Here is a 19,840-nt window from a genome sequence, read left to right on the forward strand (position 1 = left end):
GGTCGGATTTTTAACCAGATAACTTCTAAAACATATGAAATACCAATTAACACAATGCCTACAAGTATTAGTAAAATACCTTTACAATTTTCGAAAATACAGCAGGAACGATTCCATTCATTTTTATTGTTTAATTTTTCAATATCCCAACCACTGCTCGTAAAAACCATAAGTATGGTCGGATTTTAACCAGATAACTTCTAAAACATTGGAAATACCAAATAACACAATGCCTACAAGTATTATATTCAATATCCGCCCACTGCTCGTAAATACCATATGTATGGTCGGATTTTAACCAGATAACTTCTATGGAAATACCAATTAACACAATGCCTACAAGTATTAGTAAAATACCTTCACAATTTTCGAAAATACAGCAGGAATGATTCCATTCATTTTTATTGTTTCATTTTTCAATATCCCAACCACTGCTCGCAAAAACCATAAGTATGGTCGGAGTTTAACCAGATATCTTCTTAAACATTTGAAATACCAATTTACACAATGCCTACAAGTATTAGTAAAATACCTTCACAATTTTCGAAAATACACCATTAATTTTTATTGTTTAATATTTCATTATTCCAACCACTGCTCGTAAAGACCATAAGTATGGTCGGATTTTAACCAGATAAGTTCTAAAACATTGGAAATACCAATTAACACAATGCCTACAAGTATTAGTAAAATACCTTCACATTATTCGAAAATACAGCAGGAATGATTCCATTCATTTTTATTGTTTAATTTTTCAATATCCCAACCACTGCTCGTAAAAACCATAAGTATGGTCGGATTGTAACCAGATAACTTCTAAATATTGGAAATACCAATTAACACAATGCCTACAAGTATTAGTAAAATACCTTCACAATTTTCGAAAATACAGCAGGAATGATTCAATTCATTTTTATTGTTTAATTTTTCAATATCCCAACTACTGCTCGTAAAAACCATAAGTATGGTCGGATTTTAACCAGATAACTTCTAAAACATTGGAAATACCAATTAACACATTGCCTACAGGTATTAGTAAAATACCTTCACAATTTTCGAAAATACAGCAGGAATGATTCAATTCATTTTTATTGTATAATTTTTCAATATCCCAACCACTGCTCGTAAAAACCATAAGTATGGTCGGATTTTAACCAGATAACTTCTTAAACATTGGAAGTACCAATTATCACAATGCCTACAAGTATTAGTAAAATACCTTCACAATATTCGAAAATACAGCAGGAATGATTCAATTCATTTTTATTGTTTAATTTTTCAATATCCAACCCACTGCTCGTAAAAACTATAAGTATGGTCGGATTTTAACCAGATAACATCTAAAACATTGGAAATACCAATTAACACAATGCCTACAAGTATTAGTAAAATACCTTCACAATTTTCGAAAATACAGCAGGAATGATTCCATTCATTTTTATTGTTTAATTTTTCAATATCCCAACCACTGCTCGTAAAAACCATAAGTATGGTCGGATTTTAACCAGATAACTTCTAAAACATTTGAAATACCAATTAACACAATGCCTACAAGTATTAGTAAAATACCTTCACAATTTTCGAAAATACAGCAGGAATGATTCCATTCATTTTTATTGTTTAATTTTTCAATATCCCAACCACTGCTCGTAAAAACCATAAGTATTGATTGATTTTAACCAGATAACTTCTAAAACATTGGAAATACCAATTAACACAACGCCTACAAGTATTAGTAAAATACCTTCACAATTTTCGAAAATACAGCAGGAATGATTCCATTCAATTTTATTGTTTAATTTTTTTAATATCCCAACCATTGCTCGTAAAAACCATAAGTATCGTCGGATTTTAACCAGATAACTTCTAAAACATTGGAAATACCAATTAACACAATGCCTACAAGTATTAGTAAAATACCTTCACAATTTTCGAAAATACAGCAGGAATTCATTTTTATTGTTTGATTTTTCAATATCCCAACCACTGCTCGTAAAAACCAGAAGTAAGGTCGGATTTTAACCAGATAACTTCTAAAACATCGGAAATACCAATTAACAATTTGCCTACAAGTATTATATTCAATATCCGCCCACTGCTCGTAAATACCATAAGTATGGTCGGATTTTAACCAATTAACTTCTATGGAAATACCAATTAACACAATACCTACAAGTATTAGTAAAATAGCTTCACAATTTTCGAAAATACAGCAGGAATGATTCCATTCATTTTTATTGTTTAATTTTTCAATATCCCAACCACTGCTCGTAAAAACCATAAGTATATTCGGATTTTAACCAGATAACTTCTAAAACATTGGAAATACCAATTAACACAATGCCTACAAGTATTAGTAAAATACCTCACAATTTTCGAAAATACAACAGGAATGATATTATTCATTTTTATTGTTTAATTTTTCAATATCCGCCCACTGCTCGTAAATACCATTAGTATGTTCGGATTTTAACCAGATAACTTCTAAAACATTGGAAATACCAATTAACACAATGCCTACAAGTATTAGTAAAATACCTTCACAATTTTCGATAATACAGCAGGAATGATTCCATTCATTTTTATTGTTTAATTTTTCAATATCCCAACCACCGCTCGTAAAAACCATAAGTATGGTCGGATTTTAACCAGATAACTTCTTAAACATTGGAAATACCAATTAACACAATGCCTACAAGTATTAGTAAAATACCTTCACAATATTCGAAAATACAGCAGGAATGATTCCATTCATTTTTATTGTTTAATTTTTCAATATCCAACCCACTGCTCGTAAAAACCATAAGTATGGTCGGATTTTAACCAGATAACTTCTAAAACATTGGAAATACCAATTAACACAATGCCTACAAGTATTAGTAAAATACCTTCACAATTTTCGAAAATACAGCAGGAATGATTCCATTCATTTTTATTGTTTAATTTTTCAATATCCGCCCACTGCTCCTAAATACCATAAGTATGGTCGGCTTTTAACCAGATTACTTCTAAATCATTGGAAATACCAATTAACACAATGCCTACAAGTATTAGTAAAATACCTTCACAATTTTCGAAAATACAGCAGGAATGATTCCATTCATTTTTATTGTTTAATTTTTCAATATCCAACCCACTGCTCGTAAAAACCATAAGTATGGTCGGATTTTAACCAGATAACATCTAAAACATTGGAAATACCAATTAACACAATGCCTATAAGTATTAGTAAAATACCTTCACAATTTTCGAAAATACAGCAGGAATGATTCCATTCATTTTTATTGTTTAATTTTTCAATATCCGCCCACTGCTCCTAAATACCATAAGTATGGTCGGATTTTAACCAGATTACTTCTAAATCATTGGAAATACCAATTAACACAATGCCTACAAGTATTAGTAAAATACCTTCACAATTTTCGAAAATACAGCAGGAATGATTCCATTCATTTTTATTGTTTAATTTTTCAATATCCGCCCACTGCTCCTAAATACCATAAGTATGGTCGGATTTTAACCAGATTACTTCTAAATCATTGGAAATACCAATTAACACAATGCCTACAAGTATTAGTAAAATACCTTCACAATTTTCGAAAATACAGCAGGAATGATTCCATTCATTTTTATTATTTAATTTTTCAATATCCAACCCACTGCTCGGTAAAACCATAAGTATGGTCGGATTTTAACCAGATAACATCTAAAACATTGGAAATACCAATTAACACAATGCCTACAAGTATTAGTAAAATACCTTCACAATTTTCGAAAATACAGCAGGAATGATTCCATTCATTTTTATTGTTTAATTTTTCAATATCCGCCCACTGCTCCTAAATACCATAAGTATGGTCGGATTTTAACCAGATTACTTCTAAATCATTGGAAATACCAATTAACACAATGCCTACAAGTATTAGTAAAATACCTTCACAATTTTCGAAAATACAGCAGGAATGATTCCATTCATTTTTATTATTTAATTTTTCAATATCCGCCCACTGCTCCTAAATACCATAAGTATGGTCGGATTTTAACCAGATAACTTCTAAAACATTGGAAATACCAATTAACACAATGCCTACAAGTATTAGTAAAATACCTTCACAATTTTCGAAAATACAGCAGGAATGATTCCATTCATTTTTATTGTTTAATTTCTCAATATCCCAACCACTGCTCGTAAAAACCATAAGTATGGTCGGATTTTAACCAGATAACTTTTAAAACATTGGAATTACCAATTAACACAATGCCTACAAGTATTAGTAAAATACCTTCACAATTTTCGAAAATACAGCAGGAAAGATTCCATTCATTTTTATTGTTTAAATTTTCAATATCCCAACCACTGCTCGTAAAAACCATAAGTATGGTCGGATTTTAACGAGATTACTTCTAAAACATTGAAAATACCAATTTACACGATGCCTACAAGTATTAGTAAAATACCTTCACAATTTTCGTAAATACAACAGGAATGATTCCATTCATTTTTATTGTTTAATTTTTCAATATCCGCCCACTGCTCGTAAATACCATTAGTATGGTCGGATTTTAACCAGATAACTTCTAAAACATTGGAAATACCAATTAACACAATGCCTACAAGTATTAGTAAAATACCTTCACAATTTTCGAAAATACAGCAGGAATGATTCCATTCATTTTTATTGTTTAATTTTTCAATATCCGCCCACTGCTCCTAAATACCATAAGTATGGTCGGATTTTAACCAGATTACTTCTAAATCATTGGAAATACCAATTAACACAATGCCTACAAGTATTAGTAAAATACCTTCACAATTTTCGAAAATACAGCAGGAATGATTCCATTCATTTTTATTATTTAATTTTTCAATATCCAACCCACTGCTCGTAAAAACCATAAGTATGGTCGGATTTTAACCAGATAACATCTAAAACATTGGAAATACCAATTAACACAATGCCTACAAGTATTAGTAAAATACCTTCACAATTTTCGAAAATACAGCAGGAATGATTCCATTCATTTTTATTGTTTAATTTTTTAATATCCGCCCACTGCTCCTAAATACCATAAGAATGGTCGGATTTTAACCAGATAACTTCTAAAACATTGGAAATACCAATTAACACAATGCCTACAAGTATTAGTAAAATACCTTCACAATTTTCGAAAATACAGCAGGAATGATTCCATTCATTTTTATTGTTTAATTTTTCAATATCCGCCCACTGCTCGTAAATACCATTAGTATGGTCGGATTTTAACCAGATAACTTCTAAAACATTGGAAATACCAATTAACACAATGCCTACAAGTATTAGTAAAATACCTTCACAATTTTCGAAAATACAGCAGGAATGATTCCATTCATTTTTATTGTATAATTTTTCAATATCCGCCCACTGCTCGTAAAAACCATAAGTATGGTCGGATTTTAACCAGATAACTTCTAAAACATTGGAAATACCAATTAACACAATGCCTACAAGTATTAGTAAAATACCTTCACAATTTTCGAAAATACAGCAGGAATGATTCCATTCATTTTTATTGTTTAATTTTTCAATATCCCAACCACTGCTCGTAAAAACCATAAGTGTGGTCGGATTTTAATCAGATAACTTCTTAAACATTGGAAATACCAATTAACACAAAGCCTACAAGTATTAGTAAAATACCTTCACAATTTTCGAAAATACAGCAGGAATGATTCCATTCATTTTTATTGTTTAATTTTTTAATATCCGCCCACTGCTCCTAAATACCATAAGTATGGTCGGATTTTAACCAGATAACTTCTAAAACATTGGAAATACAAATTAACACAATGCCTACAAGTATTAGTAAAATATCTCACAATTTTCGAAAATACATCAGGAATGATTCCTTTCATTTTTATTGTTTAATTTTTCAATATCCGCCCACTGCTCGTAAATACCATTAGTATGGTCGGATTTTAACCAGATAACTTCTAAAACATTGGAAATACCAATTAACACAATGCCTACAAGTATTAGTAAAATACCTTCACAATTTTCGAAAATACAGCAGGAATGATTCCATTCATTTTTATTGTTTAATTTCTCAATATCCCAACCACTGCTCGTAAAAACCATAAGTATGGTCGGATTTTAACCAGATAACTTTTAAAACATTGGAATTACCAATTAATACAATGTCTACAAGTATTAGTAAAATACCTTCACAATTTTCGAAAATACAGCAGGAAAGATTCCATTCATTTTTATTGTTTAAATTTTCAATATCCCAACCACTGCTCGTAAAAACCATAAGTATGGTCGGATTTTAACGAGATTACTTCTAAAACATTGGAAATACCAATTTACACGATGCCTACAAGTATTAGTAAAATACCTTCACAATTTTCGTAAATACAACAGGAATGATTCCATTCATTTTTATTGTTTAATTTTTCAATATCCGCCCACTGCTCGTAAATACCATTAGTATGGTCGGATTTTAACCAGATAACTTCTAAAACATTGGAAATACCAATTAACACAATGCCTACAAGTATTAGTAAAATACCTTCACAATTTTCGAAAATACAGCAGGAATGATTCCATTCATTTTTATTGTTTAATTTTTCAATATCCAACCCACTGCTCGTAAAAACCATAAGTATGGTCGGATTTTAACCAGATAACTTCTTAAACATTGGAAATACCAATTAACACAATGCCTACAAGTATTAGTAAAATACCTTCACAATTTTCGAAAATACAGCAGGAATGATTCCATTCATTTTTATTGTTTAATTTTTCAATATCCGCCCACTGCTCGTAAATACCATTAGTATGGTCGGATTTTAACCAGATAATTTCTAAAACATTGGAAATACCAATTAACACAATGCCTACAAGTATTAGTAAAATACCTTCACAATTTTCGAAAATACAGCAGGAATGATTCCATTCATTTTTATTGTTTAATTTTTCAATATCCGCCCACTGCTCCTAAATACCATAAGTATGGTCGGATTTTAACCAGATTACTTCTAAATCATTGGAAATACCAATTAACACAATGCCTACAAGTATTAGTAAAATACCTTCACAATTTTCGAAAATACAGCAGGAATGATTCCATTCATTTTTATTATTTAATTTTTCAATATCCAACCCACTGCTCGTAAAAACCATAAGTATGGTCGGATTTTAACCAGATAACATCTAAAACAGTGGAAATACCAATTAACACAATGCCTACAAGTATTAGTAAAATACCTTCACAATTTTCGAAAATACAGCAGGAATGATTCCATTCATTTTTATTGTTTAATTTTTTAATATCCGCCCACTGCTCCTAAATACCATAAGTATGGTCGGATTTTAACCAGATAACTTCTAAAACATTGGAAATACCAATTAACACAATGCCTACAAGTATTAGTAAAATATCTCACAATTTTCGAAAATACATCAGGAATGATTCCATTCATTTTTATTGTTTAATTTTTCAATATCCGCCCACTGCTCGTAAATACCATTAGTATGGTCGGATTTTAACCAGATAACTTCTAAAACATTGGAAATACCAATTAACACAATGCCTACAAGTATTAGTAAAATACCTTCACAATTTTCGAAAATACAGCAGGAATGATTCCATTCATTTTTATTGTATAATTTTTCAATATCCGCCCACTGCTCGTAAAAACCATAAGTATGGTCGGATTTTAACCAGATAACTTCTAAAACATTGGAAATACCAATTAACACAATGCCTACAAGTATTAGTAAAATACCTTCACAATTTTCGAAAATACAGCAGGAATGATTCCATTCATTTTTATTGTTTAATTTTTCAATATCCCAACCACTGCTCGTAAAAACCATAAGTGTGGTCGGATTTTAATCAGATAACTTCTAAAACATTGGAAATACCAATTAACACAAAGCCTACAAGTATTAGTAAAATACCTTCACAATTTTCGAAAATACAGCAGGAATGATTCCATTCATTTTTATTGTTTAAGTTTTCAATATCCCAACCACTGCTCGTAAAAACCATAAGTATGGTCGGATTTTAACCAGATTACTTCTAAAACATTGGAAATACCAATTAACACAATGCCTACAAGTATTAGTAAAATACCTTCACAATTTTCGAAAATACAGCAGGAATGATTCCATTCATTTTTATTGTTTAATTTTTCAATATCCCAACCACCGCTCGTAAAATCCATAAGTATGGTCGGATTTAACCAGATAACTTCTTAAACATTGGAAATACCAATTAACACAATGCCTACAAGTATTAGTAAAATACCTTCACAATTTTCGAAAATACAGCAGGAATGATTCCATTCATTTTTATTGTTTAAGTTTTCAATATCCCAACCACTGCTCGTAAAAACCATAAGTATGGTCGGATTTTAACCAGATAACTTTTAAAACATTGGAAATACCAATTAACACAATGCCTACAAGTATTAGTAAAATACCTTCACAATTTGCGAAAATACAGCAGGAATAATTCCATTCATTTTTATTGTTTAATTTTTCAATATCCCAACCACTGCTCGTAAAAACCATAAGTATGGTCGGATTTTAACGAGATTACTTCTAAAACATTGGAAATACCAATTTACACAATGCCTACAAGTATTAGTAAAATACCTTCACAATTTTCGAAAATACACCAGGAATGATTCCATTCATTTTTATTGTTTAATTTTTCAATATCCAGACCACTGCTCGTGAAAACCATAAGTATGGTCGGATTTTAACCAGATAACTTTTAAAACATTGGAATTACCAATTAACACAATGCCTACAAGTATTAGTATAATACCTTCACCATTTTCGAAAATACAGCAGGAATGATTACATTCATTTTTATTGTTTAATTTTTCAATATCCGCCCACTGCTCCTAAATACCATAAGTATGGTCGGATTTTAACCAGATAACTTCTAAAACATTGGAAATACCAATTAACACAATGCCTACAAGTATTAGTATAATACCTTCACAATTTTCGAAAATACAGCAGGATTGATTACATTCATTTTTATTGTTTAATTTTTCAATATCCGCCCACTGCTCCTTAATACCATAACCAGATTTAGGTCGGATTTTAACCAGATAACTTCTAAATCATTGGAAATACCAATTAACACAATGCCTACAAGTATTAGTAAAATACCTTCACAATTTTCGAAAATACAGCAGTAATGATTCCATTCATTTTTATTGTTTAATTTTTCAATATCCTAACCACTGCTCGTAAAAACCATAAGTATGGTCGGATTTTAACCAGATAACTTCTAAAACATTGGAAATACCAATTAACACAATGCCTACAAGTATTAGTAAAATACCTTCACAATTTTCGAGAATACAACAGGAATGATTCCATTCATTTTTATTGTATAAAATTTCAATATCCGCCCACTGCTCGTAAATACCATTACTATGGTCGGATACCAGATAACTTCTAAAACATTGGAAATACCAATTAACACAATGCCTACAAGTATTAGTAAAATACCTTCACAATTTTCGAAAATACAGCAGGAATGATTCCATTCATTTTTATTGTTTAATTTTTCAATATCCGCCCACTGCCCGTAAATACCATAAGTATGGTCGGATTTTAACCAGATAACTTCTAAAACATTGGAAATACCAATTAACACAACGCCTACAAGTATTAGTAAAATACCTTCACAATTTTCGAAAATACAGCAGGAATGATTCTATTCATTTTTATTGTTTAATTTTTCAATATTCCAACCACTGCTCGTAAAAACCATAAGTATGGTCGGATTTTAACCAGATAACTTCTTAAACATTGGAAATACCAATTAACACAATGCCTACAAGTATTAGTAAAATACCTTCACAATTTTCGAGAATACAACAGGAATGATTCCATTCATTTTTATTGTTTATTTTTTTCAATATCCGCCCACTGCTGGTAAATACCATAAGTATGGTCGGATTTTAACCAGATAACTTCTAAAACATTGAAAATACCAATTAACACAATGCCTACAAGTATTAGTAATATACCTTCACAATTTTCGAAAATACAGCAGGAATGATTCCATTCATTTTTATTGTTTAATTTTTCAATATCCGTCCACTGCTCCTAAAAAGCATAAGTATGGTCGGATTTTAACCAGATAACTTCTAAAACATTGGAAATACCAATTATCACAATGCCTTCAAGTATTAGTAAAATACCTTCACAATATTCGAAAATACAGCAGGAATGATTCCATTCATTTTTATTGTTTATTTTTTCAATATCCCAACCACTGCTCGTAAAAACCATAAGTTTGATCGGATTTTAACCAGATAACTTCTAAAACATTGGAAATTAACACAATGCCTACAAGTATTAGTAAAATACCTTCACAATTTTCGAAAATACTGCAGGAACGATTCCATTCATTTTTATTGTTTAATTTTTCAATATCCCAACCACTGCTCGTAAAAACCATAAGTATGGTCGGATTTTAACCAGATAACTTCTAAAACATTGGAAATACCAATTATCACAATGCCTTCAAGTATTAGTAAAATACCTTCACAATATTCGAAAATACATCAGGAATGATTCCATTCATTTTTATTTTTTAATTTTTCAAAATCCCAACCACTGCTCGTAAAAACCATAAGTATGGTCGGATTTTAACCAGATAACTTCTAAAACATTGGAAATACCAATTAACACAATGCCTTCAAGTATTATTAAAATACCTTCACAATTTTCGAAAATACAGCAGGAACGATTCCATTCATTTTTATTGTTTAATTTTTCAATATCCGCCCACTACTCGTAAATACCATAAGTATGGTCGGATTTTAACCAGATAACTTCTAAAACATTGGAAATACCAATTAACACAATGCCTACAAGTATTAGTAAAATACCTTCACAATTTTCGAAAATACAGCAGGAATGATTCCATTCATTTTAATTGTTTAATTTTTCAATATCCCAACCACTGCTCGTAAAAACCATAAGATTGGTCGGATTTTAACCAGATAACTTCTAAAACATTGGAAATACCAATTATCACAATGCCTTCAAGTATTAGTAAAATACCTTCACAATATTCGAAAATACAGCAGGAATGATTCCATTCATTTTTATTGTTTAATTTTTCAATATCCCAACCACTACTCGTAAAAACCATAGGTATGGTCGGGATTTAACCAGATAACTTCTAAAACATTGGAAATACCAAATAACACAATGCCTACAAGTATTAGTAAAATACCTTCACAATTTTCGAAAATACAGCAGGAATGATTCCATTCATTTTTATTGTTTAATTTTTCAATATCCTTACCACTGCTCGTAAAAACCATAAGTATGGTCGGATTTTAACCAGATAACTTCTAAAAAATTGGAAATACCAATTAACACAATGCCTACAAGTATTAGTAAAATACCTTCACAATTTTCGAAAATACAGCAGGAATGATTCCATTCATTTTTATTGTTTAATTTCTCAATATCCCAACCACTGCTCGTAAAAACCATAAGTATGGTCGGATTTTAACGAGATTACTTCTAAAACATTGGAAAAACCAATTTACACGATGCCTACAAGTATTAGTAAAATACCTTCACAATTTTCGAAAATACAACAGGAATGATTCCATTCATTTTTATTGTTTAATTTTTCAATATCCGCCCACTGCTCGTATATACCATTAGTATGGTCGGATTTTAACCAGATAACTTCTAAAACATTGGAAATACCAATTAACACAATGCCTACAAGTATTAGTATAATACCTTCACAATTTTCGAAAATACAGCAGGATTGATTACATTCATTTTTATTGTTTAATTTTTCAATATCCGCCCACTGCTCCTTAATACCATAACCAGATTTAGGTCGGATTTTAACCAGATAACTTCTAAATCATTGGAAATACCAATTAACACAATGCCTACAAGTATTAGTAAAATACCTTCACAATTTTCGAAAATACAGCAGGAATGATTCCATTCATTTTTATTGTTTAATTTTTCAATATCCCAACCACTGCTCGTAAAAACCATAAGTATGGTCGGATTTTAACCAGATAACTTCTAAAACATTGGAAATACCAATTAACACAATGCCTACAAGTATTAGTAAAATACCTTCACAATTTTCGAGAATACAACAGGAATGATTCCATTAATTTTTATTGTATAAAATTTCAATATCCGCCCACTGCTCGTAAATACCATTACTATGGTCGGATACCAGATAACTTCTAAAACATTGGAAATACCAATTAACACAATGCCTACAAGTATTAGTAAAATACCTTCACAATTTTCGAAAATACAGCAGGAATGATTCCATTCATTTTTATTGTTTAATTTTTCAATATCCGCCCACTGCTCGTAAATACCATAAGTATGGTCGGATTTTAACCAGATAACTTCTAAAACATTGGAAATACCAATTAACACAACGCCTACAAGTATTAGTAAAATACCTTCACAATTTTCGAAAATACAGCAGTAATGATTCCATTCATTTTTATTGTTTAATTTTTCAATATCCTAACCACTGCTCGTAAAAACCATAAGTATGGTCGGATTTTAACCAGATAACTTCTAAAACATTGGAAATACCAATTAACACAATGCCTACAAGTATTAGTAAAATACCTTCACAATTTTCGAGAATACAACAGGAATGATTCCATTCATTTTTATTGTATAAAATTTCAATATCCGCCCACTGCTCGTAAATACCATTACTATGGTCGGATACCAGATAACTTCTAAAACATTGGAAATACCAATTAACACAATGCCTACAAGTATTAGTAAAATACCTTCACAATTTTCGAAAATACAGCAGGAATGATTCCATTCATTTTTATTGTTTAATTTTTCAATATCCGCCCACTGCCCGTAAATACCATAAGTATGGTCGGATTTTAACCAGATAACTTCTAAAACATTGGAAATACCAATTAACACAACGCCTACAAGTATTAGTAAAATACCTTCACAATTTTCGAAAATACAGCAGGAATGATTCTATTCATTTTTATTGTTTAATTTTTCAATATTCCAACCACTGCTCGTAAAAACCATAAGTATGGTCGGATTTTAACCAGATAACTTCTTAAACATTGGAAATACCAATTAACACAATGCCTACAAGTATTAGTAAAATACCTTCACAATTTTCGAAAATACACCAGGAATGATTCCATTCATTTTTATTGTTTATTTTTTTCAATATCCGCCCACTGCTGGTAAATACCATAAGTATGGTCGGATTTTAACCAGATAACTTCTAAAACATTGAAAATACCAATTAACACAATGCCTACAAGTATTAGTAATATACCTTCACAATTTTCGAAAATACAGCAGGAATGATTCCATTCATTTTTATTGTTTAATTTTTCAATATCCGCCCACTGCCCGTAAAAAGCATAAGTATGGTCGGATTTTAACCAGATAACTTCTAAAACATTGGAAATACCAATTATCACAATGCCTTCAAGTATTAGTAAAATACCTTCACAATATTCGAAAATACAGCAGGAATGATTCCATTCATTTTTATTGTTTATTTTTTCAATATCCCAACCACTGCTCGTAAAAACCATAAGTTTGATCGGATTTTAACCAGATAACTTCTAAAACATTGGAAATTAACACAATGCCTACAAGTATTAGTAAAATACCTTCACAATTTTCGAAAATACTGCAGGAACGATTCCATTCATTTTTATTGTTTAATTTTTCAATATCCCAACCACTGCTCGTAAAAACCATAAGTATGGTCGGATTTTAACCAGATAACTTCTAAAACATTGGAAATACCAATTATCACAATGCCTTCAAGTATTAGTAAAATACCTTCACAATATTCGAAAATACATCAGGAATGATTCCATTCATTTTTATTTTTTAATTTTTCAAAATCCCAACCACTGCTCGTAAAAACCATAAGTATGGTCGGATTTTAACCAGATAACTTCTAAAACATTGGAAATACCAATTAACACAATGCCTTCAAGTATTATTAAAATACCTTCACAATTTTCGAAAATACAGCAGGAACGATTCCATTCATTTTTATTGTTCATTTTTTCAATATCCGCCCACTACTCGTAAATACCATAAGTATGGTCGGATTTTAACCAGATAACTTCTAAAACATTGGAAATACCAATTAACACAATGCCTACAAGTATTAGTAAAATACCTTCACAATTTTCGAAAATACAGCAGGAATGATTCCATTCATTTTAATTGTTTAATTTTTCAATATCCCAACCACTGCTCGTAAAAACCATAAGATTGGTCGGATTTTAACCAGATAACTTCTAAAACATTGGAAATACCAATTATCACAATGCCTTCAAGTATTAGTAAAATACCTTCACAATATTCGAAAATACAGCAGGAATGATTCCATTCATTTTTATTGTTTAATTTTTCAATATCCCAACCACTACTCGTAAAAACCATAGGTATGGTCGGGATTTAACCAGATAACTTCTAAAACATTGGAAATACCAAATAACACAATGCCTACAAGTATTAGTAAAATACCTTCACAATTTTCGAAAATACAGCAGGAATGATTCCATTCATTTTTATTGTTTAATTTTTCAATATCCTTACCACTGCTCGTAAAAACCATAAGTATGGTCGGATTTTAACCAGATAACTTCTAAAAAATTGGAAATACCAATTAACACAATGCCTACAAGTATTAGTAAAATACCTTCACAATTTTCGAAAATACAGCAGGAATGATTCCATTCATTTTTATTGTTTAATTTCTCAATATCCCAACCACTGCTCGTAAAAACCATAAGTATGGTCGGATTTTAACGAGATTACTTCTAAAACATTGGAAAAACCAATTTACACGATGCCTACAAGTATTAGTAAAATACCTTCACAATTTTCGAAAATACAACAGGAATGATTCCATTCATTTTTATTGTTTAATTTTTCAATATCCGCCCACTTATAGTAAATACCATTAGTATGGTCGGATTTTAACCAGATAACTTCTAAAACATTGGAAATACCAATTAACACAATGCCTACAAGTATTAGTATAATACCTTCACAATTTTCGAAAATACAGCAGGATTGATTACATTCATTTTTATTGTTTAATTTTTCAATATCCGCCCACTGCTCCTTAATACCATAACCAGATTTAGGTCGGATTTTAACCAGATAACTTCTAAATCATTGGAAATACCAATTAACACAATGCCTACAAGTATTAGTAAAATACCTTCACAATTTTCGAAAATACAGCAGGAATGATTCCATTCATTTTTATTGTTTAATTTTTCAATATCCCAACCACTGCTCGTAAAAACCATAAGTATGGTCGGATTTTAACCAGATAACTTCTAAAACATTGGAAATACCAATTAACACAATGCCTACAAGTATTAGTAAAATACCTTCACAATTTTCGAAAATACAACAGGAATGATTCCATTAATTTTTATTGTATAAAATTTCAATATCCGCCCACTGCTCGTAAATACCATTACTATGGTCGGATACCAGATAACTTCTAAAACATTGGAAATACCAATTAACACAATGCCTACAAGTATTAGTAAAATACCTTCACAATTTTCGAAAATACAGCAGGAATGATTCCATTCATTTTTATTGTTTAATTTTTCAATATCCGCCCACTGCTCGTAAATACCATAAGTATGGTCGGATTTTAACCAGATAACTTCTAAAACATTGGAAATACCAATTAACACAACGCCTACAAGTATTAGTAAAATACCTTCACAATTTTCGAAAATACAGCAGGAATGATTCCATTCATTTTTATTGTTTAATTTTTCAATATTCCAACCACTGCTCGTAAAAACCATAAGTATGGTCGGATTTTAACCAGATAACTTCTTAAACATTGGAAATACCAATTAACACAATGCCTACAAGTATTAGTAAAATACCTTCACAATTTTCGAGAATACAACAGGAATGATTCCATTCATTTTTATTGTTTATTTTTTTCAATATCCGCCCACTGCTGGTAAATACCATAAGTATGGTCGGATTTTAACCAGATAACTTCTAAAACATTGAAAATACCAATTAACACAATGCCTACAAGTATTAGTAAAATACCTTCACAATTTTCGAAAATACAGCAGGAATGATTCCATTCATTTTTATTGTTTAATTTTTCAATATCCGTCCACTGCTCCTAAAAAGCATAAGTATGGTCGGATTTTAACCTGATAACTTCTAAAACATTGGAAATACCAATTATTACAATGCCTTCAAGTATTAGTAAAATACCTTCACAATTTTCGAAAATACAGCAGGAATGATTCCATTCATTTTTATTGTTTATTTTTTCAATATCCCAACCACTGCTCGTAAAAACCATAAGTTTGATCGGATTTTAAACCAGATAACTTCTAAAACATTGGAAATTAACACAATGCCTACAAGTATTAGTAAAATACCTTCACAATTTTCGAAAATACTGCAGGAACGATTCCATTCATTTTTATTGTTTAATTTTTTCAATATCCCAACCACTGCTCGTAAAAACCATAAGTATGGTCGGATTTTAACCAGATAACTTCTAAAACATTGGAAATACCAATTATCACAATGCCTTCAAGTATTAGTAAAATACCTTCACAATATTCGAAAATACATCAGGAATGATTCCATTCATTTTTATTGTTTAATTTTTCAAAATCCCAACCACTGCTCGTAAAAACCATAAGTATGGTCGGATTTTAACCAGATAACTTCTAAAACATTGGAAATACCAATTAACACAATGCCTTCAAGTATTATTAAAATACCTTCACAATTTTCGAAAATACAGCAGGAACGATTCCATTCATTTTTATTGTTTAATTTTTCAATATCCGCCCACTACTCGTAAATACCATAAGTATGGTCGGATTTTAACCAGATAACTTCTAAAACATTGGAAATACCAATTAACACAATGCCTACAAGTATTAGTAAAATACCCTTCACAATTTTCGAAAATACAGCAGGAATGATTCCATTCATTTTAATTGTTTAATTTTTCAATATCCCAACCACTGCTCGTAAAAACCATAAGATTGGTCGGATTTTAACCAGATAACTTCTAAAACATTGGAAATACCAATTATCACAATGCCTTCAAGTATTAGTAAAATACCTTCACAATATTCGAAAATACAGCAGGAATGATTCCATTCATTTTTATTGTTTAATTTTTCAATATCCCAACCACTACTCGTAAAAACCATAGGTATGGTCGGGATTTAACCAGATAACTTCTAAAACATTGGAAATACCAAATAACACAATGCCTACAAGTATTAGTAAAATACCTTCACAATTTTCGAAAATACAGCAGGAATGATTCCATTCATTTTTATTGTTTAATTTTTCAATATCCGCCCACAGCTCGTAAAAACCATAAGTATGGTCGGATTCTAACCGGATAACTTCTAAAACATTGGAAATACCAATTAACACAATGCCTACAAGTATTAGTAAAATACCTTCACAATTTTCGAAAATACAGCAGAAACGATTCCATTCATTTTTATTGTTTAATTTCTCAATATCCCAACCACTGCTCGTAAAAACCATAAGTATGGTCGGATTTTAACGAGATTACTTCTAAAACATTGGAAAAACCAATTTACACGATGCCTACAAGTATTAGTAAAATACCTTCACAATTCTCGAAAATACAACAGGAATGATTCCATTCATTTTTATTGTTTAATTTTTCAATATCCGCCCACTGCTCGTAAATACCATTAGTATGGTCGGATTTTAACCAGATAACGTCTAAAACATTGAAAATACCAATTAACACAATGCCTACAAGTATTAGTAAAATACCTTCACAATTTTCGAAAATACAGCAGGAATGATTCCATTCATTTTTATTGTGTAATTTTTCAATATCCGCCCACTGCTCGTAAATACCATAAGTATGGTCGGATTTTAACCAGATAACTTCTTAAACATTGGAAATACCAATTAACACAATGCCTACAAGTATTAGTAAAATACCTTCACAATTTTCGAAAATACAGCAGGAATGATTCCATTCATTTTTATTGTTTAATTTTTCAATATCCGCCCACTGCTCGTAAATACCATTAGTATGGTCGGATTTTAACCAGATAACTTCTAAAACATTGGAAATACCAATTAACACAATGCCCTACAAGTATTAGTAAAATACCTTCACAATTTTCGAAAATACAGCAGGAATTATTCCATTCATTTTTATTGTTTAATTTCTCAATATCCCAACCACTGCTCGTAAAAACCATAAGTATGGTCGTAATTTAACCAGATAACTTCTTAAACATTGGAAATACCAAATATCACAATGCCTACAAGTATTAGTAAAATACCCTCACAATTTTCGAAAATACAGCAGGAATGATTCCATTCATTTTTATTGTTTAATTTTTCAATATCCAACCCACTGCTCGTAAAAACCATAAGTATGGTCGGATTTTAACGAGATAACTTCTAAAACATTGGAAATACCAAATAACACAAAGCCTACAAGTATTAATAAAATACCTTCACAATTTTCGAAAATACAGCAGGAATGATTCCATTCTATACTATTGTATAATTTTTCAATATCCCAACCACTGCTCGTAAAAACCATAAGTATGGTCGGATTTTAACCAGATAACTTCTAAAACATTGGAAATACCAATTAACACAATGCCTACAAGTATTAGTAAAATACCTTCACAATTTACGAAAATACAGCAGGAATGATTCCATTCATTTTTATTGTTTAATTTTTCAATATCCCAACCACTGCTCGTAAAAACCATAAGTATGGTCGGATTTTAACCAGATAACTTCTAAAACATTGGAAATACCAATTAACACAATGCCTACAAGTATTAGTAAAATACCTTCACAATTTTCGAAAATACAGCAGGAATGATTCCATTCATTTTTATTGTTTAATTTTTCAATATCCCAACCACTGCTCGTAAAAACCATAAGTGTGGTCGGATTTTAATCAGATAACTTCTAAAATATTGGAAATACCAATTAACACAATGCCTATAAGTATTAGTAAAATACCTTCACAATTTTCGAAAATACAGCAGGAATGATTCCATTCATTTTTATTGTTTAAGTTTTCAATATCCCAACCACTGCTCGTAAAAACCATAAGTATGGTCGGATTTTAACCAGATTACTTCTAAAACATTGGAAATACCAATTAACACAATGCCTACAAGTATTAGTAAAATACCTTCACAATTTTCGAAAATACAGCAGGAATGATTCCATTCATTTTTATTGTTTAATTTTTCAATATCCCAACCACCGCTCGTAAAAACCATAAGTATGGTCGGATTTAACCAGATAACTTCTTAAACATTGGAAATACCAATTAACACAATGCCTACAAGTATTAGTAAAATACCTTCACAATTTTCGAAAATACAACAGGAATGATTCCATTCATTATTATTGTTTAATTTTTCAATATCCCAACCACTGCTCGTAAAAACCATAAGTATGGTCGGATTTTAACCAGATAACTTTTAAAACATTGGAAATACCAATTAACACAATGCCTACAAGTATTAGTAAAATACCTTCACAATTTTCGAAAATACACCAGGAATGATTCCATTCATTTTTATTGTTTAATTTTTCAATATCCCAACCACTGCTCGTTAAAACCATAAGTATGGTCGGATTATAACCAGATAACTTCTAAAACATTGGAAATACCAATTAACACAATGCCTACAAGTATTAGTATAATACCTTCACCATTTTCGAAAATACAGCAGGAATGATTACAT

At 30.4% G+C, this 19,840-nt stretch overlaps 1 protein-coding gene across 4 annotated transcripts in view; it reads left to right on the top strand.

Annotated features, from left to right (window-relative positions):
- Nucleotides 1–19,840, top strand: part of LOC124159564 (WD repeat-containing protein 47) — a 569,600-nt gene that overhangs the window by 426,852 nt on the left and 122,908 nt on the right. The gene's annotated exons all lie outside the window — the stretch shown is intronic.

The sequence above is a fragment of the Ischnura elegans genome, chromosome 5, assembly GCF_921293095.1.
Source record: "Ischnura elegans chromosome 5, ioIscEleg1.1, whole genome shotgun sequence".
NCBI classification, from domain to species: Eukaryota; Metazoa; Arthropoda; class Insecta; order Odonata; family Coenagrionidae; genus Ischnura; species Ischnura elegans.